The sequence below is a fragment of the Canis aureus genome, chromosome 10 (genome assembly GCF_053574225.1).
Source record: "Canis aureus isolate CA01 chromosome 10, VMU_Caureus_v.1.0, whole genome shotgun sequence".
NCBI classification, from domain to species: Eukaryota; Metazoa; Chordata; class Mammalia; order Carnivora; family Canidae; genus Canis; species Canis aureus.
The window spans coordinates 32,858,325-32,880,684 of NC_135620.1; the positions used below are offsets into that span (position 1 = coordinate 32,858,325).

General features: G+C 33.8%; 1 non-coding gene across 1 annotated transcript; it reads right to left on the bottom strand.

Moving 5' to 3' along the window:
• Positions 1–14,696: 14,696 nt before the first annotated feature.
• LOC144322831 (U6 spliceosomal RNA) lies at positions 14,697–14,800 on the bottom strand. The gene has a single exon (XR_013388448.1). It is a non-coding gene; the product is annotated as a U6 spliceosomal RNA (small nuclear RNA).
• Between the last annotated feature and the right edge of the window lie 7,560 nt (positions 14,801–22,360).

Below are 22,360 nucleotides of genomic sequence, written 5' to 3' on the forward strand. Positions count from 1 at the left end.
AGAAGTTCCTGGAAATTAACCAATATGCATTGAGTATGCTTCATAAATAAGAAAGTAATAAGTCAAAGAGTTATGCAAGTGCTATAAGATAAAAAATGGCCTTTCAGAGGGACTGAATTAATATTAATATAGGTGATACTATTTTGTTTCCAGAAATTTACATATTGAAGATCTTTAGGGGCAGCAAGACTGAAGTGTATCTTGCAGCCAACCATATTTCTTGACACTTCATTAGCATAAAAAGCACATTGCTTTTAACCATACTGTATATTTTGGGTATCACTAGGGGTAAAATTCTCCCAAGTTAGCTTTTTGTGCTGATGATCTGAATTAGTAGAGAAAATAAGAAGAGAGTGGTGAGCAGTTTGTGATGTGAACACAATTTTAAAAGCTTATGACTTGATGTAGCGTTTTTTGGAAAGTAGTAAGGTACTAAATTATTTTCTTTTTTAACTCCAATTTTTTTCTGCATTTTTACATATGGTTGTATGGCTTTAGGAATTAGTTATTTCAGAAAAGCATCTCTCGTTTTAATAAGAAAATGAGTATAAAATTAGGATTCTGTAAAGAGGAGAAACAACATGGGTTAAGAGGCACGTGATATCTGGCTTTCTCTTTATTAGTGGTTAAATTACTGATTGTTGGATAGAGGGTTATGGTCTTACCCTTTCATTGTAAAATTACACTTTTATTCTAGTATCCAGCAAATAATTTGAACTGAGAGATTATGGAATCATAGAATATACATTTTGCCCAATGATTAATCCAAAAATAAAGGAAGCATGTTTCTTCAGATTAAAATTATTCATAAAGGCTCCAAGAAAGACTTACAAAAATAAAGACATACCTTTGTCTATATTAATGTAAGTAATGAGTCACTAAATTCCACACTTGAAACCAATTTTACCATATATGTTAACTAACTAGAACTTAAGTTAAAAATTGAATTAAAAATATTAAAATTATAAATTATGAAACCTTCCCTATAAAGAAATATGTTTGTTAATGAAAAAAATTTAAGTTAAGTGTAAAAATTCTTATGTAAAGTATAAAGAGAAAAATTTAAAAAGTAACCATTATGTAGAGAAGAAAGAAAATATAGCTGAGGGCTATATTGGTTGAAATAATCAGATAAGAGAAAATTAGTCAAATATGTCCAGTCAGAAGGTTTACCTAGAAGTTTGGATTAGACTTTTCAAATATATACAAATACACAAATATATACACAACACATATATGCAACTATACAGCATAGAAAATCTCCATCTGTGCAAAAAATCTGAACTTGTTCATTTATAGTCACACCTTGGATGTGTGTGTGGGTATGTTCATAGGTACATGTGCAACTTTTTGCTTTTATATGTAAAGGAGTTTATAATACTTTTATGGGTGTCAATTTTTTTTAGGTCATTCAGAAAGTGCTTGGGATTTTATTTGTTTTTTTTTCTCCTTAATGATCAAACTAAACTTCATGAACAGAGAAACACATTTTCCCCTGTAATATGGAATAAAAAAAGATCGCTTTCCTTCACATGTTCAATCTCCTTTTAGAAATCTATCATAAGCCAAAATACCATTAGGTAACAGTTCCATTGCATTAAACATCTGATTCTTGTGGTGGACATGGTATAATGATGACTAGGAAACCATCCATCTTCTTCTTGACAGTTGACCTATTTTAGAATCAGAAAGGCCATCATCCAAGAGAGTTACTTTAACCATTTGTTCCTTTAATCATGACTTAAAATTTACCTAGATTGGACAAGAGCTGTTTTTTTTTCCTTTTCTAATTATATCCACATATATAGAGATATATAATGTTATTTTTTTGTTAAGACTGTTCAGTTTTTAAAAATAACCAATTTGAAAAAAAAATAAAAATAACCAATTTGGGGAGTATAATAAACAGATAATAAATTCAATTAACTTATCAGCATATATTACTTTCTGCAATTTTATTTTTATTAGAATTTCAGTCAATATTTTATGGTTTTTGTTTGAAGTTCACATATGCAAAACACTACAAAGATATATATTTTAAAAATACCTAGTCACTTGTTAAAATTCTGCAGCTGCTTTATTTTCTATTTGTTATCCACATAGTTCCTAAAAATTTTCATCAATCTGTTTCATGATAAATGATTAGTCAGCAAACCATTCTCTCCTGAGATCTATATTTACATTAATATCCACAAAACAAATGTAATTGAGCATCAGAAGGGCCCTTGGTGTTCTGTTATTGATGTCCTAGATGAAGGTAGCAATTTAGCTTCATGCTATAAATAGAAAAATATGGAAGATAGCATTGGCTCATCTTGTGTTTTTAATATTACCTTCAGGGTAAAGTATGACATAACCTAATTACAGTGGTGGAGCTTTCACTGTAGGGGAAATTGTTATTTCATTTGACAATCAAGTAATTAGCTTCTCTACTGGATGGTTTATTGTATGTTAGTAATTAAGCTATCCACTGTAATAAAAGCTTACTTAAAAATTAGTGAAGACATTGATGCTATAACATTAAAGAAGGCAAAACAATGCAATGCAAATTCATATTATATGATTTTTGTGAAATAAGTAGGTTTATATTTCCTTCTCGTTTTTTAAAGATTTTATTTATTTATTCATGATAGACACACACAGAGAGAGAGAGAGGCAGAGACACAGTCAGAGGGAGGAGAAGCAAGCTCCATGCAAGGAACCCGATGAGGGACTCGAAACTGGGAATCTGGAATCACACCCTGAGCCAAAGGCAGGCACTCAACCACTGAGCCACCCAGGAGTCCCAAGAAATCTGTAACTGGCTGTGATCAATTAATTGTAAACACCATTGCACACAGACCAGCCTATATTTCCTTCTCTGGGAAAAGTTACAACACATTCACAGAGGATTCCTTTCTTTCTTTTTTTTTCTTTTTTCTTTTCTTTTCTTTCTTTTCTTTTCTTTTCTTTTCTTTTCCTTTTCTTTTCTTTTCTTTCTTTTCTTTTCTTTTTTCTTTTTCTTTTCTTTTCTTTTTTTCTTTCTTTTCTTTTCTTCTTTTCTTTTCTTTTCTTTTTTCTTTTCTTTTCTTTTCTTTTCTTTTCTTTTCTTTTTTTCTTTTTTTCATGGGATTTCAAGGAAGAACCTAAATCATCCCAAAATCTATGTGTGTTGTAAGTTATTGAGTATGAGGAAAAAATAGTTTTTTAACCTTCCTGTTTTAAACATCAAGGTAAATTTCAATATTTGTCACAATGTCTAGGTAGTTAATACCAAAGAGTTCCTTGCTGATGACTAGTTAGTAACAAAATCCCATATTCTTTTACTACTAAAATTCAATATACCAATTGTATGAACAATTTAATACACCAATATAATGCAAATGATTTAGCAGTATTCTGATTTATTGGTTTAGGGATTAAAACTTTAATTCTTCAGAATGCTAAAAATGATTTTGTGATACACAATTATAGCAAATACCTGAACATCTTTAACCGTGGAACCCAGTGACCATGATTCCTGGTATAGAGCTCTCATATATCTAGAATGAAAGAAAGGCAACCTGCCAAGTATTACAGTTCATTGCATAACTTTCATAAGTGAAAGTTACATGAAAGAGGGTAGAGAGTGGAGGGTTAGCAAGGAGGAGGTAACATAGTTTTAGTGGTGTCTGGAAAGGGCTTCTCTCTTGTAGGGCTTTGTAATCTGAGAACTGAAAGATGAGAATGAGTTAGTAAATGTGGGAGAAAGGAAGCATTCCATGCAGATAGAAGAGCAAATGCTGAGGTCTAGAGGGAGGAAACACCATGGGACACATAAACTAATAAAAAAAATGTGAAAAAATATTAAGCTTAATATTAAGCTCATTAAACTTACTTAAAAATTAGTTAATATTAAGCTTAAGCTTAATGACTTTGTAGAAGATGGTGAGAATCATTCTAATCATTTAACTCCTTACTAGTGTATGATTCTCAGCCAGTCATAAAGCTTTCTGGGTTAAGTTTGCTTTTTGAGAAACTTTAGAGTTGCCCTAGAATTTGTTATTAAATGGATTCTTTAGTTGAACCACATAAATTACCCTTTATGTAAGTAAAAAAAGAAGAGAAAGCCAAATGTCAACAAATTTATAGGGTTTAATCTGATATAATTTTAAGAGATACTACTAATTCTACAGTCATGAAAAGGTATTGAATTTCTGTAATTGAACCAGATCAACAACAGTCAAAAGTATTAAAAACATGACTCCTCTATTGAATAGAGTGTTTTTAAAATCATATTTTCAAACATTGCATTGCAAAACAGACTTTGCCCCTCAGAATCACTTGTCTGATGATGTCTGTATTTAAAGCTGTGGGTAACTGACTATTGCTGTTTTTAGGACTGCTTTAGCTGTCTAAATCAAGTCAAGACAAATTATACCTGGGCTTTGTTGGCAATAGCTGGAGCACTTTAGTAAACCCTCCTTTTGATAGTTATATTATACTTGTCTTGCCACCTTCGGTGTAAATGTAATTTGAGAGGCTTGTTGCTTGTTTCTGATAAGTGTTGTGACTTGAAGATGAAAATATGTCACACTGGGTTGTTGGCTCTACTTGGAAAAGACATAGAACTGTCAGCAGCAAGGAAGAAAATGTTTCATCATCTACATTAAACTCTAAGGACTTACAAGATCTGCTGTGTAAACAAAGTTGAAATACTTTTTATTTATTAACTTCTTGCAACTTCAAAATAGGAGGTTCTCTGGGTCTCATTTTTTCATAGCTCTTGAAGATTATTGTTTTAGAGAAAAATAATTGCCCCCAGAAAAGAATAGTTTATCAGTTTTAAGATATATTAGGAAAAAAAGGCAAAACAAATATCTCATTTGGAAAAGAAATGATGGAAAATGTTCACTATGTGATAAAACTTTATCCTCTGAAAATCTGTGTCACTTAAAATAATTTACTTATATTTTTGAAAGAGTATGTGTTTGCACCTAGAAAATAAGAGAGACATAACAATAATACAACAGAGAAATCACATTCAAAATTCTGTGATTAGTCATCAAGGTATATGCACATCAATTAAATTGTGAAAGGAATCTTAGTTGCCTGGGAAAGGAAAATTAATTTTATTTCACTTTCACTTCCATAGCCATTTAAAGTACAGATTTGGAGATTATACATTTTGTATTCATTGCCAATATTATTAAGGTTATTGTGTATATCATTATAACTCAAGATATCAATAAATTTGATAACTTTTCTTCACTTAATACTTAAAACAATGACAAAACTTTTATTGGTATAGGATTCAGATTGATGTAAAGTCATAAATTATGATTTTTTAAGGTAGTTTCTATTTAATGAGATGAGGTTAGAATGTACTGTAAGCTAAAATCTAGTAGGATTGTTATTTTGAAGATGATTTCTTGTTCTTGACTTTGTTTTTCCTCTTGCCAATTTTTCCCATTTAGTTTCTATCTGCATTTCAGATTTTGGTACTGGCTTATGTGCCAGACATAGTGTTTGTCAATGATGTGAATTTTCATTTCCTTCTGAGCCGAGTATTTTAGTGAGAAGTTGGGGGAGGTTATATTGACAGATATATGCAAATTCAAATTTGAACTAGATTTCCAATATAATCTTTAAGTTATATTTAGATATAAAAAATCTATGACTCTAAGAATGGCTGACTTAAAGATAAAAGGAGTAGAATAAGTGATAAGCAAGAGGAGACAATGAAGTCACATTTACAGACAGAAAATGTGTAAGTTTAATATATTAGGAAAGATTTATAGAATCATATAAAGGGAAGGTAGAAGAGAAATGACATACAATGACATAGAGAAAGAAGGGAAAAGTGAATTCATGACAGTGCATTAATTTTCTTTATAAAATGGTTTAGATTAGATATTCTCAACAAGGCTCTAGGCCAGACTGACCAAAGGGCATATATTTCAAGTAGGTCATATTTGTTCATTTTGTGATTTCCTCTAAAGCTGCTCTTTGGTCCAGGAACTGGAGTACAGAACTGATAAATGGGGTTGATTCAGGATTGGATACTGGATGACAGTTTCAGTAAAATGTTTGGAAACAATAGAATTTTAATAAAAGGAAAACACTAAAATGATTTTTATTTTTATTTATTTATTTTCTAAAATGATTTTCAAAAAGTAAAGTAAGCTTGAAACTAAGTTAAGTGAATCCAAAAAGACTGGAAAGAGAAAGAAAAAGAGGCTAAAGAGCGGTACTATTGGTGATTGTAGAAATGTTGTATGGTCCAGTGAGATTTTTGGTGGGGGTGGGAATGGCACTACGTTTGATAAAGAAGTTGTTTAGTGACAAGTCCCTAAGGTGACTCAAGAAGAACTAAAAATAAATGAAACAGAGGGGGACAAGAAACAGATTAATAGCTGAGATGGGACTTTGATTTGGAAATTAACAAGGAGAAGGATAAGAAAAATGACCAGTGTTCGCAAAAAGAGACTCAGGTATTTCCTTTACTTGAGAAGGTGTAAATGGATCACAGAGAATGAGAAAAACAGTGCAGAGAAATAATTCGTAAAGGGAGGAAAAATTGAATAGCACCCTTCCCGCCACACAACTGTACAAGGTCCTGAAGTTCTGAAATTTTGTTTTATGCATTCAAACAGTCCTAATGCCTAACTCAGGACTCGTGATGAGTACATTTTCAATGAAATTTAGTTTAATGAATGAATGGAAGCTTTTTATTAATAGTTGAAATAATTTGTGCTTACTATGGGTTATCAGTCAATAAACTATACATTTTACATGTGACCCCTAGTGCTTTTCACTAAATATTTACAAATCTCCATCTCATCACATGTCAGGGATGCATTTTCCCCATCTTTTGTAGTTAGGCATGCTACTATATGATCACTATTTCCAAAATAAGGTGAAAGAAAGTCTTTAGAAGTCAAATTTTTTAATTGCCCTTCATTCTTTCCCCCTGCCACAGCTACCAGCAATATTTGAGTTGATGGAGAAACCATAGACTTGCTTCTTTGATTCTCTCAACTTTCAATAAAGCTACTAGCAATGGTGCAATGGTGAAATCTCTATTGTCATTTCATAAACTTGTAAGAATGGAGCCCACAGCCAGTTGACAATAGACAAATAGCATGAAGGGGAAAAAAACATCTTATTGTTACAAATTACTGACATACCGGGATTAAATTTTACTGTTACATAACCTAGCCTATCCTAACACACATGTTTAATGGAATGTCTGCTTACAATGTAAATGTGGATATCAAAACCCTCATTGGCACAATTCAGGAGACTGATTTTCAATGAAGTTAAGGAAGGGAGAAGGAAATGTTCAGATGCTACCCTATCCTTCAGAGTCTGAAATGTTGGCCACCTTAATTATACATTAGTCCCAACATAGTTGTGGAATTCAGAAGCATCTAATCCAAAAATTCCTATATCCCGGCTAGAATACGTAACAAGGACGGCAGCGTTAGTAGAAGTTCAGCATCACAAATTCTGAGTTTTTCTTACTAGAGTGATTTAAAGCTTTCTTTCTTTCTCTTTTTCTCTTCTTTCTTTCTTTCTTTCTTTCTTTCTTTCTTTCTTTCTTTCTCTCTCTCTCTCTCTCTCTCTTTCTTTCTTTCTTTCTTCCTCCCTCCCTCCCTCCCTCCCTTCCTTCCTTCCTTCCTTCCTTCCTTCCTTCCTTCCTTCCTTCCTTCTTCCTTCTTCTTTCTTTCTTTCTTTCTTTCTTTCTTTCTTTCTTTCTTTCTTTCTTTCTTTCTTTTTCTTTCTTCTTCTTCTTCTTCTTCTTCTTTCTTCCTCTTCTTTTATTTTTTTGAAATTTCTGAATGATCATAAAGGACTACCACCACTCTATGTGGGCAGTACATGCAGATGAGTTGAAAATTAAATGCCCAAGATGTTTAGAGGGGAATGCAAGGAAGTATTCAGAAAACAGAGTGGCTAACATTGGATGTCATGTTTTAATTGTATTGTCCAGTGTTTAAAAAAGAAAAAAAGGTCCACCTCTCATCTCTTTATTACATGAAACAAAATAAATATAACCTTGAAAATGTGTAATTTTAAAAGTTCTAAAAAAACTCATGCCTACATTTTCTTCATCTTATGTTCAAAAATTTAAATTTAAAATATTGAATTAGACTTTTATTTTAGATTTCAGACAGTATATACGAAACATGATATATAGCATTTAAATAATTCTTGCTACTCTCACAGGTGATTTACATGTCAGACAAGTCTACCTGAATCCTTGTACTTGAAAAACGTAGATATAGGAGGACTTATGAGATGAATTCAAGATTATTAGGATAGAACGAATGGATATTAAGGACGGATGTTGCAGCTTGATGTTGAAAACAAAGCTATAAGAACATAAAACACATACTTTATTTTTTTCATAAAGTTATCACTTTCTCTGGCAAGCAATTTCAATTAGTGACTATTCAACCAAATCCAAGTCCCTCAGATATTAGTTTCTGAACCTAAAATTGACACGGTAATGAGATTTCAATCTCCAAATGATTAATTTGATCATAGTTATGTCATACTCCCAGTTAACCCTCAATAAATAGGTGTCAAACAACATGAGGAAATGAAAATAACTTTATAATTTGGGTAAATTCTCCCTTTTTTTGGTATCATGCATCTTAACACTATAAATTAAGTAAATTTGGTAAAGAAAAATATCAACTTAAAAAAGTGTAATGATTTTCATCTTTGTGCATTAATTAAAAAAAAGCAGTTTTGGAAAATTAGCAAAATACTGTGAAGCAAGATAATAATATAGTGTTTATTAATGTCCAGAATGGTAGTGGAAACAAGGCTGAGACAAATAAGGAGAGAAACATCTAACTGTTGAAAAGAATTCACTGGTGTTTTTTTTAAGCATGTAGGTCTAAAATGGTTATTGTTTGGTCATGTTTCTAAACAGTATAAAAATTGCCTATGGTAAGATCGGTAAAAAAAAAAAAAAAAAAAAAATCAGGCTTTTTTATGTTTTCCCTAATCTAAAAGCAATTAAATCAAGCATCCCATAATTATGTCTCAGATTTTTAAAAACACAATAAAATAATGAAGTCTGGTAAAATAACGGCACCTTAGGTGTTTGACCTACTTTGCACATTGTTCTCACATCCTGTGATACCAGTTAGAATACGAATATTTTTCCCATAGAAATTACTGAAGACAAAGTAGACAGAAACTAATAATATTTAAAGTGTGAAAGACAAGATTATATGTGTCCTAGTTAGGGAACCCTGGGTGGCTCAGCGGTTTAGCGCCTGCCTTTGGCCCAGGGCGCGATCCTGGAGTCCCACCTCGAGTCCCACCTCGAGTCCCACGTCGGGCTCCCGGCATGGAGCCTGTCTCTCTCTCTCTCTTTCTGTCTGTTGATCATGAATAAATAAATCTTTAAAAAAAAATATGTGTCCTAGTTAATAGATACCTGTACCTGCAGATGAGCTAGGCTTCTTGAGGTATATTTGTTGTATTAGCTCTTTACTCAGTTATCTCCACTACATTGCTTCCCTCTTTCATTATTATTTCTAAGGTTTAAAATTCCAGCAGAGAGAGAGAGACAGAGACAGAGACAGAGACAGAGAGAGGGAGAATATTGTAGGTTAGTAGGTTGGTATCAGGTCAAATCAATGCTGCAGGTTAAGGGAAAATAACAAAGCTAGGAAGAAATCAGTGGCATAAAATTGCATTCCTGTTACTAACAATACTTTCTTTTTCTTTGGAGCTTGGTCAGTGAGGTGAACAGTGGGGGGAAAATAAAGGACCTTGAGCTAAATAAGATGCTTGATGGTGTTGCCTCATTTATTTATGTATTCATTAACCACTTAGAAATACCTAATAATAATTACTATTCGATGTTGAGAGCTTACTATGTGCCAGATGCTTTATCTCTAAGTGTTATGAATACTGTCAGTCTCAGTTGAATGATAAAGAAACTGAGATTTACAGATGTTAAGTTACTTGTCTCTGCTCTTACAGTTGGTATGTGCTCCAACTAGGGTTTCGGTGCAAGTTTGACTGATTTTAATTCTGCACTTTTTCCTATGGTGTTGTGCTAGGCAGTAAGAATAAGGAAATTTTGCTCAAATTCTAACAGGAAGGAAAGCATAAGATGTCCTTTTTAAAACTGTGTTGGTATGGAAAAGAAGCAAAGACCTTTAAAATCTGGGTTATAAATCATGGGGACACGATATTAGGTATGATTCTCATGTTATACTCAACTTCATCATAATGCAATATGTATTCAAAATTCTTGTTCAAATTCACAGATATACGCATAAAAAGAGATTCAAATCAATGGATCACTCTATACATGAATCAAAGTCTTGCAATCAATCAAAGCAGAAAGAAGTAATCTAGAATAATGATTTCTGGTCATTTTTACCACTATTGAAATATTTAAAGCTCAAAAAGAATAACTGGAGGTATGTCTGAAACTATATTCACTGATTCAAAAAATACTTTATTTCTCCTTTATTCAGTTGTTAATCTCTTGTATGTCCTAATACAAGTTTAAATATTCTAATGGAGGTGGCAGTGACCTTGATTCTGAGCAGGTGACTTTGTGTTAGTTGCTATAAAACCTGAAATTACAAGGAAGGAGAAATAAGACACTATATTTGGTTTCTATTTAATGGTTACATTAAAATCATAGTCCTTTTTTATTTTTATATTCGGAGAAGTTGAGGCACAGAGACAAAGTTAATGATATACCTAAGGTCATATAACTATTAAATGTCTGAAGCTAAGTTTAAGTCCATATATACTTAACAATAAAGAATAAGCTATTTTTATTATACTGTAGAGCTCCTTCAAAGGGGATACATATTCAACCCCTTCAATAAGAGTGAAAAAGATAAACAAAAATAATAGAGACATAGGAAGTCAAAGAATAAAGAACTATATGAAAGATCATTTTCCTCTTTTGTGGTCCTCTCTGGATCTCTAGATCTGTTCTGTGAAATTCAACATCAGAGGTCATTACCAGTATGACGAGATGCACTTTGAATAATAATTTAAATTAGCTTAAATTAAAGATGTCACAAAGAATATTCCTAATTTTGACTGCAAACATAAATTTCCCAATGTATGGAAGCAATGGATAGATTTTGAAGATATCTTTGGCTACTCTTTAAAACAGCCATCTATTCATTAAAAAAAAAAATAGCCATCTACTTGCAATAAAATAGTCACCAACATATGCATTTTAAAAAATCTTTTACATTAAAAATTATTGTATAGGGACACCTGGGTGGCTCAGTCAGTTAAGGGGCTGCCTTTGGCTCAGATCATGATCCCACAGTCCTGGGATCCAGCCGCAGGATTTATTTGACTAGGACTCCTTAATCAGCAGGGAGTCTGCTTCTCCCTCTCCTTTTGACTTTCTCCCTGCTTGTACTCACTCTCTCTCTTTCAAATAAATAAATAAAATCTTAAAAAAAATTATTGTATACATCCTTTATTAGGCATATGGTCTGGGGTAAGAAAAAGCATATATTTTCTCTTTTGCTTTAGCTTCCTTGACAGTAGACAAGATACACACTCCATTTTGTCCTTATTGCTAGGAATCTTAGAACTAATTGTTGGGCTTTTGTCTTTTATTATCTTTGTTTGTGTGTGTTTATATGTGGGTGCATATATTTTTTATTCTAATATACCACAAATAATTTTTAGCACTTAGCTTGGTACAAACAAACATACAAAATAAAAATGTGAGAAATATTTTGGTTTTATAGCAGATGCTCATTTTAAAAATATTCTTTGGTAATATGTTTTATTAAAAATTTTTAATTTTTAAAAATTTAAATTTTTTTTAAAATTTTTAAAAATTTAAAAGGGGTCTTAAGACAGACCCCTTTTTCCTCTCTTAGTAATTGATATCATTAACTCAAGGTTATATTAATTTCTTTTTATATTATTATTTTTCTTCTTTCTCCTTTTAAGAAATTTTCACCTCTTTAGCAACTTTGTTTATTAAAAAAAATGGAGATATTTTACTGTGTGACCCTAAGGGATATTTTAGTGTCATCATTAAACTTGACAATGAACTAAGTTAGCATGCCTTGCTGAGGCACCATAGTTGCAATTAATCTTAAGTAGAATGTATATGGTGGTTTCAGTTTAGTTCTTAATGGGCTATACTGTACATAATAAAATTACCACAGATAATTGATGAGTAGTGTTTAATTAGCAGATGACAGCCTAATTTTAAAGACTACAATATCTAATTTCTCAAAGACAAAATGATTCTTGAGAAAAATATACAAAGCATAGGAAAAATAGAATGTGGTATACTTATTTAGACTATTTAAGCACAGAACACAAGGGCAAACGGAGGGGAGGCTATTGACATTTGAAGTGCTCATGGATAGTAGTAGTTGAGAGCAAATTAGGGGTCTGGCCGCCTGGTCTCAACACCTATCTTCTCTATCTTAGCTCTGTTGCCCACAGAGCAGAACCTAAAGCAAAGTTCTCAGTGCCTTCCATTAATTCACTCAAAAATGACATGAGGGAAAAGAGACATAAAAGAGGGAGAGCGAGTAAAAGAATGTGTTATTAAGCTGGCCATCACTTAGTATCAAGCATGAATTCAAACTCATGAGATTATCATCCAAAAGATAAACTTCTCTCAGGATGTTTATTCTCAGGTTTGGAATAGAATTTATCCTCTGGCTCCCATCTATCAATGATCAAATTTCACCTACTAGATTGTGATTTCATTTGCATTTCTGGGTTCCATATGTAGTGGTCCAGAATAGACCCACACATCATTCTTCAGGGAATAGGAGAGCGCCAAAGTAGGAGATAAATGGTTTTCAGATTATCCATGGGATAAAACACTATTGGGTTATACCTGATGAAGATGGCTGGAGTCCACACACAATGGATTATCAGACTAGTGGTTCAATCTGGAGCAAAGAGTCAAAGTTTCCAGAGTTAGTGAGGTTGAGACAATCTCCAATAACACATGACAAGTGTCTGTTTAATCAGTTATCAGATCTATTGATGCTTTCCTTAATATCCAGTTACTGAATATAATACGGTACCTCCATATATGTAGAATCTCACCCAAGAGGTGAGATACATTCCCAAGAGGTGAGATATATTTCCAATCAGTCATGAAATTTCATTTAGGAGCAATATTTCCTTTAAGCCAGTTCATCTGTGAAGCAGGCCTCATTTTATTTTTATATCAATTGTCGACAGGAAATACTCTCAGAGGCCATAGGTATGACCCTGAAGGAGAATGTCAATGCAATTGAGGTTAATGATATGGAAGTTCTAGCCACCTGTTCATCTGATTTTCTCATACTTTCTAGATCTGCTCAGATCAAATCTCATATACCATTTGTATTGTACAATGGGTTACTACTTTACACTTCCAAACTTATGACTCAACAGGTCTAATAACACCCAAGTTAGGATGAGAAAGTGTGGTTACATAGGCATCTGGTATCCCATGGTCAGGATCTTTCCATACTAGGACCTAGTGGAATATTAGAATTCATCTTTTTCAATGAAAATTAATTTGTTGGCTGTAGAAAGCTTGACTTTGCTCTGCAGTCTATGATTCTACACATCAATTTTTCTTACGTGGACTTGCCAGAGATTCACTACAGCATTTAAAAAATACCATAGATACCTCTAGCACTATCAGATCTTCTGGGTCACATGCTTTGAGTGATAGAGCAGTTTGCGCCACAGTCTTGACTTTGCAGAAGACTTTCTTGCTGTTAGTCCTGCTAAAAACTGTTGTTTTATGAGTCATTCAATAAATGGATCATAACAGTATTTTGAAGTATAAGCTGCCTCAAAAATTCCAAAGAGGCCCACGAAGTACTATAAGTTAGAAATGTGAGGTGCATTAAATTTTTCATCTTAAAAAAATTTTATTCATCTTAGAAAACATGTTAAAGTTGACTTGAACCCTCTAAAATATTTACTGATATGGCAGGCCCTTGCATCTTCAACAGGATTTTTTCTTTACTCTCTGGCATTCTGATATCTTCCTAGGGCTTATAGAACATTTCTTATTTCCTGATTTTGGGTCCAATTAGCATGATAATTGGACCCAAATAATTATAATAATTAAAATAACCCAACATGATGTTTTGCAGAATAACAAGAGCATGTCATGAGCATGAGAAGTAACAGCCCTCCCCCCAACAAGTGATGAATGCTGTCCCTATCGTGCCATCCCTACTATGTGATGGCAAACTAGTTTTGGTCTTCCTTTCTGTTGGAATCAAGAAGAATGTAATTGCCAGATAGATTCATGTGTGCCAAGTGCCAGCAGAATGTAGTATTGCAACAATAAATATAACATATGAAGCATGCAGTTGCAGTTGGATCTGTATCTTACATAAGTGTAAAGTAGCAATTCCATAGCCATCTATCAGTCAGGATCAATTTTCTTGATTGACTTTTTTCTAACAGTCGTAGTAGATGAATTGAATGGAAACATCATAGGAGCCATTACTCCTGTTTTCCTTAGGTATTTGATGGTGATGCTTATCATAATTCCTGCAATATGGTATTGCTTTTATTTTTTTTATTTTTTATTTTTTTGTTTTTTTTTTTTTTTTTGTTTTGTTTTTGTATTGCTTTTATATAATCTCTAAGATAGAGGAGAGCTTTTAGAGTTTTTCTTTTTGTTTGTTTTTTGTTTTATTTTTAGGGGGGAAGGGTTTTTTGGGTTTTATTGTCTTTATATGAAAGGCTTCAAAAATTTGCATGTCATCCTTGTGCAGGGGCCATGTTAATCTCTGTAAGATCCCAATATGAGTAGATATGCTGCAGAAGTAAGCACAGGTTTGTTTTGACCATAGTGGTTCTTGCTCCACAGGTCATAGATCTATGTGAGGATTCTATTAGGTGTCAAGTATATCAGAATTCGACTATCCACCTGGGGACCAGGGAAATAACTGCAGTTTAGTTGTATGGACATGTTAGATACATTGCATTGTGACACAGTCTTGGGCCAACACTCTATCTATCATTATGCACCCAAGGACTCTACTCATGGTATTTCAGTTCCTCCATTACCAGTCTCAGTTCAGAATCTTTATTTATCAATCCTTAATTTCTGTTTCCAGCTATACAGTTTGCTGCTATTGGCCACAAGTCCTTTTTGGAAAAGATCAGAGAAGTATTTATTTAACTTACTTGCAATAATATGACAAAGTTCATTCTCAAGGGCACCTGGATTTCCCTTCAGGCAATGGCTTCTTGGTCTGTGAACTGACTTAAGTCTGGAATTTTTGTGAAAGAACCACAGCTTTCCATTTTAATGGCTAATGCCAATTATCAGTTCACAAGCTATGATGTTTTTGTTGTTGTTATAGTTATAGAGATCAAGAAACACACTACTCCACTTATCTATCTTTGCTCTAGGACACTATGATCTATTTGCCATCATCACAGATATGTATACCAAGACACCCTGATTTCTACTATAGCCATGTTAGCTATTAGAGTATTTAAATCTATCTTGCTTATAAACATTAAGTGCTTCCACCTATAATTTTCCAATCCAGAATCCAATTATTTCTACTTACCCTGCAGAGCACACTTCCATGACATCATTTTCCACTGCCATTCAATCCTACAGAGGACAGGAAACATTAAGTTGGTTTATCCTTTATGTCTTAGCAGTGTTTCTACATTGCATCATCCCACTAAAGGAAATGGCCTCTCAGAATTTTATGGGAAAATAGTTTGACGTTACATTCTCATGTTGTATGTAAAAATCCATCCTAACATCTCTATTTCCTTGAGTATTTCTTTCTCCCTTCATATTTTGGCAAGGAAGTACTAACACTCTCACCTCATTTACTATAGGCTAGGATTGTACCCAAGCTTCAAAGAATCACGCAACAGAATCTGAGGACTAACTCTACTTTTTGTATTGACTCATTTTAGGAATGAGTGGCTCAAATTCAATAAATTCTCCCACATTTAATAAATTCTCCCCAGCTCTTACCAGTGCTGGTCAATGCTTCATGGCTGAATCTCTTTCTGAGCAGTGTCTTTGGCCACAGACAGCTGCCTCAACAAGTTTTTCTTCCAGTAGAGGTCAGTCCATTTAAAAACTGTTCTATGAAGTAATTCAAAGGCCCTTTCCCTGGATTCAATTTCAGACAACTTTGATGGTCCAGAACTCTTTATTGGATTGACTGAGTCGCCTTCTTCAACTGCATCACAGTACTTCACTTTCTCCCTTTGCCCAATCCTGTTCTCACTAGATAACCAGTGATATTTCCAAGAGCACTCTTCAATAAAAGCTTGCATGCAAATCTTGATTTCAGTGTCTGTTTCCCAGGGAAGTTAAACAATGCCAAACTTAATATTTTACAGTGATGTTCTGACACTTTTAGGGTCTACTACCACAATTATCCCACATCTATCCTGTACATATTAATCAGGTCCCACAATTCCAATTAAATGACTTTGTCCTGGAGAGAGTACTGAAGTCACTTGCTTTGTAAGAGGCCTGGAAATAACTGTTGACTGGGCAGCTACTGAAGAGCACAAGCAATATTTGGGATGCATTTGCTTCCATGAGGTTTTCACATGTACTTCAAGCTAGAAAAACTGCTCTCTTCTGTCAAGGGGGAGAAACTCTCTCCGCTTTTGTTCAGGAAAATATGGAGTTCAAAATTCTCAGTTCTGTCCAAAAAAAAGTCCCCATCTCAATTCTCAAAATCTTGCTCTTTTCCAACTGGAATCCTGAACTACATAGACAAGATCTCTCAAGGCAACATATTTGGTCTCCGTCATATTTCTTTCACATTTAAAATTAAATCTTGGGTCTGATTTTCTGCAAAGTGCCCTGTACCCATAGATGTTAAGGCTCTGCATAAATGAAGCCAGAGGCCCTCTGGTTTTCACAGAATGCCTCGAGTTGGCAACTGACTGCTCTTAGCCTATAATTTTCTCTTTCAAAGATTCCAGTATCATTAACAAAAGCCAGCCCAGTCCACAGGCCTGTAGTTATCATTGTCCAATACCATATAAGCATGTAACCACTGCAAATCCTGGGGTTTTATCTTCCACCTGCACCTTAGCCCAGTTAACCACAAGGGAAAGCCATAGTAATTGTGATATCATGGTATGCCAGAGCTAATCACCAGCCTCTGTAATACTAGCAAAAGAATCCCTATTACAATGGGACTGGTCAGTAATGCAGCTTTAATAAATTATCCTAAGGGTCCACTTTCTAGGGCCATTGCTGATATCAACTGTCTTAGATTGTTTCTTAGAAACAGAGCCTGAAGCAAAGACTTATGTGTTGATGCTTTATTCGAGAGTATGATCTTTGGGAGCAGGAGTGAGGGCAAAGAAAAGTGAGACAGGGAAAAAGAGAGAGCTGATACAGGGGTGAAATCTCAAACTAATCACTATGTAGTATTCAGTGTGATTGATTGCTTTATCTCTTGGGACTATTTTCCAAGAGGGCTTATTCATGACTACTCCTCAGGACAGGCTATGCATGGGAGAGGAATGGAGAAAAATGTATTCTCTTCTTGCTACTGTCTTCTGTTGGTCAAAGCTTTACCTTCAGGGTTGTAATTTCTTCCCACTCCTAGTTTGCTTTGGTTTAGGCACCAGATGCCCCTCTGGAGTCTTATGTCTCACATTAACAGGAAGTCTGGGAAAAGGACAACACTTATGCATTAAATCTATGAGGAGAAAAACAATTCTGTAGCCTTTTGAATTTGGCCAGAATCCACACAAAGGGGATTTTTGTGGCTGTGCCTGAGGGTGAAAAATTACCCAAATGCCTTTGGAATAGGTAAAGCAAAGAAGATATGAAAGAACATTTAAATGCCACCTGATAAAACTACTAACTTTGTGACTTTTTACTTTGTACCTTTGACTCAATTGTTTCCTCTGTAACATGGAACTGATAATTGTACTATTTTAATTGGTTGCTCTATGAATAATAAGATATCTTATTTATAATTTTTTTTACAATTCTTGGACCACACATTATTAACTATTGTTGCTATTTCTATGAAGGAAAATTCTGGCAACTAAATGAAAACTTGAAATACCTCTAGTTATTATTTAATCCTTTTGTAAAAACACTGTGCATATAGAGTACCATAAAATATTTGCTAAAGAATTTGGGGTATTTTATGTCATGAAACAGTGAATGAGGGAAATGCTCATTAAATGCTGAACCTGAATTGAGTTTCTTATTTTTACTTAAAAATAGAGATAACCAAATTGCTACATAACTAATATAATGGGAAAGAACAATTTTTCCCTTCTTTCACCACTTCTGTAGAAATAGAAAAACCCAATCATACCTCTTTCTAGATGCAGTTTGTACTAAATATGATTGTAGACTAGTATATTTGGAGACTCTTTCTAAATTAAGACACCTACTCATATATACATCATATTAGAGATCAGGTGATCAGAGATCACACTGCATATCAAGATCTGATATGCAGTATGTATTCCTTCTCCTGTCAGCAACTTAGTATACACTTGAGAAACATCTGTCTCATTACATGGTTAAATTATTTAGGAAATCTAACCTCATCCTTGGATCCGGAGGTGGGGGTGGGGGGGAAGAGATGCTGCTCCAGCCAATCCACACATTCAATTTCTCATAGTGATTGAGTATCTTTTCTCGGCCTTTTGGCTAAGATCAAGTGTAGCCTCATAATGATTGACTCAGAAAGACTTACATCACCTAAAGCAATTCAATAAAGACCAATCTCAGTATCTGTTGGAGACATGAGTATCAGGGTTACTGAGAATGTAAATATGAACTTGAAGTTACTTTCTACATACTTCCTCTATGTTTGGAATTTCTGTCTGAATGATGGTAACAGAGTAAATGTAGATTGAAATTATGGCAAAAAGAAAAAAAATGAGGAGGTGAATTTTATGACAATGTTTAAAGTTTGGTTCAAAACATACCTAGAGCTTGTATTATTCTTAGACTGTTCAGTTATCATCAATACTACAATCAATGCTACTCATACTACTTTGATTTAGTCTTCTGCTATCTGCTATCCATTGTATATCGGTTCACTATTTATATATTTTGGTTTGTTAGTTGTAGTGAATGTAGCTATTGGGAGGATGTTAACATTGGGAGACATTAGATGTGGGGTATGTAGGAATTCACTGCATTATCTTTACAATTTTTCTTTAAATCTAGAACTATTATAAAATAGAAAGTTTATTTTTAAAGGTATCCTGCATAATACAAATCTGGTTTGTTATGTCACCACCCAAGGTTAAGTGGATCCTCTTGCTAATAAATCTGCACTTAAGTCAAAAAGATGAAGGACATGCATTTCTCTAATATTCACAGTTGGGGAATATTTGCTCCCTGGACCCTGTAGAGATAAAAATTTCAAAACATACTCTATATGGTCAATTTTGGGCAAAAAATTTCAGTAAAGAGGAGATGAAAGAGAATGAAAAACATAATATTTGAATCGTTCTGATTTATGGTCTAGTAAACAATGGTTAGCTTTCTAACTTGCTTTTCTAGTCATTTTAATGTCTGCTCTATTTACACAGTAGAATACTATAACTAAATGGAGGATCCTTATTTTTGTTTTCTCTGTCAATCTTGTATCAATCAAGGCTCTATTTTTAATGTGGCATTTTCTTTTTTTGTACTGCAAATTTATATACTTTTTCCCTCAGAGTATTTTTTTAAAATGATTGTATATTTAAGGCATAAAATAATACCTCTTCCTCAAATAACAGAGAATAAGGGATTTTTTTTAAATTGCTTTTAACTCAGTTATGTACTTTCTAGTATACAATTAGTATATAACCTGACATTTTTCAATAACCAATTTCAAAACAAAAACAGTGTAACTAAACAGAATACACTTAATTTAAAAATTCTAGTCTTATGTCTTTTGTAATGTGGCTTTTATTTAAACTGCTTTGATCTCTATTTTTAGGAGTTTTTTTTTTTAATAGAAAGGATCTGGTTGATTTCATATAGGGTAGGAAGTATATCTCAAAAATTTGCGAAGCTCTTCATGCTTCCAAAGCATGGTACTTCTGTTGACAATTTCAATATGGTCCAAAAGGAATACAAAGAAAATGAAAGGTGATATTTATAAACTGATATTCTAAATAAAATGTTGAAGTTTATGGATTTAAAACTAAGCATTGCTATGAGAAAAAGGACTGCCTTACCATTTTCCCATTGAAAGTATTATTGTCTGGGTTTGAATGCTTAAATGATAGGCTTTAGAGTAGAAGTTCTAGGAAAAGAAGTAGTAGAAATAAATGAAAATATCATCACCTCTATTTCCATAGGATTTTAGAAGAAAAAAGCAGAAGTACAAGAACACTAAAGAAATATAGATCAGGCATCTATGTGCCCTGATTTTTCAGCCCTGGAATTTAATGCATGTAATGTTTGGAGAGGCAAAGTTCAGTCTGAATTTGAGGCCAATTCTGCATGGGATTTGTCTAGCCAATCATTTGGGATGCAAGGAAAAGACTTGTACAGAGTGCCTCTGAGTTAATATTGGAGGCCTTCACGTAATTGGGAGGTGGAACAGTGCTGTTGGGCAAAAAGAAGCCCTACTTATACTTCCAAATACTTCCTTGTTCCCATGTGTCCCTGGCACACAGAGGATCAGAGGGCAATGTGGTGAAGAGCAAGGCGATCTCATAGTAGATGCCACCATTAGACTGTGGCTTGGATGGGAAAAACAGCAAAAATTTAAAAGGTCAATTCAACCTGGAGGATCCCTAGAAACTAAGAAACAAGAAAAAATAGGAAATTATTTGCTGCAGAAATCAGCAGCTCTTGTTAACAGAATTGGGCAAAACCACAGCTCAGGTAAACACCTTAGCATACCAGCTAATGGAGCATCTGACTCTTTCCCCATTGTCACAAAATCATGTCATAAGCATGCCTTATTCTTATCTATCCAGATGACATCTTAAAGAATATAAGGGAAGATTGACGCATTTGAGTCACCTAAGACACGTATTCTGATATAAAAATTTAATGTTTACATTTTACTGAGATTAGCAAATAAAAGTAAGCTTCATTTTCCTTTCCTGCCACCTCGCCATGGATGGAGTGAGAAATGTGGGGTAGTTATAGAAAAAGCACAGAATCTATATTTCCTTTGCACATCTGAGTGTAACATGAGTCATCCTGCAACACTGAGAAACACATGTTTTCTGACTTCTCAATTTTAGACTACTTCATCTTCAGGTCAGCTAAGCTTCTCTTAATCTTCAGTTTTGCAGACAATTTCTAGATGCAATCACCAAATTCAGATGGAATTTTGGCACCAAATCTAACTATTTTTTCCTGTTGCTATGCTACAGACATCTCGAACAGCTTCAGATAGTCATTGTCCTAGATCCTGTCATTCTAGTTGTTATATCATACTAGTTCTATCATGATTGAGTTGAATCTTATTTTCACAGATCTTCTTTCCAACAACTTCCTCGAAATAATTCTTGTAACTTTTCTTGTTTTTTCCCATTATTTTCCAGCGTATTTCTTATTGCTGGACTCCAAGCCACATTTAATTCCGAGATATGTCACACTTTCCTATCTCCTTTCAATCAACTTTCGCTCATTACAAAACTGGCATTCCTGAGACTTGTGTGTATACGATCATATTAAAATAACTTTCCTACATCCAAAAGGCACAGATGGGAGATACATAAAATTAACTGGGAAAGTGCTTATTAATTACCAGGAAACACATACAGAGCCAACAACACAAATTTACATGCAGGAGTCAATTAACTAATGATTAGGGACACTCAAAGGTCTGAAAAGTGTCACACCTTCTGATCTCCCTTAGGTCAAAAGCAATCATTCCTACCTCCTGGTCTCACAGCACATTAATTGCACCTCAAACATACACATACTTCATACCTCCATCCCTTACTTTTGTCTTCCTTTTCAACATTCCTACATTGTATTCACCTTTTTCTAGCACATTTTTAGGGCACTACTTTGCAAGATGTAGATACTGAATACTGTCTGTAGAATTGAATGGCAAGTAATTTTATGCCTTTGTGTGTGTGTGTGTGTGTGTGTGTACATGCACACTGTAAGTGAGACCCTTAGATATTAAGTTCCTATAAAAGGATCTCATTAGCTGTATGCTTCTTTTGTAAATGGGAGAGAGAGAAAAGCAAAAAGAAATGAAAAAGAAATCTACTCAGATAAGAAGAGATTTTTTCTTTCCATTTTCTGAAGTCTCAGGCTGAGTGGTGTATATGACCATAGCCTCTTGTGAGAGATACCATTTGGTCAATAGAAGATTCCCTGAATGTCATTAACTATGGGTTATAGGATGTGTTTGAAATGAATGGTAAGGCTGACCTAAAACCTTTATGT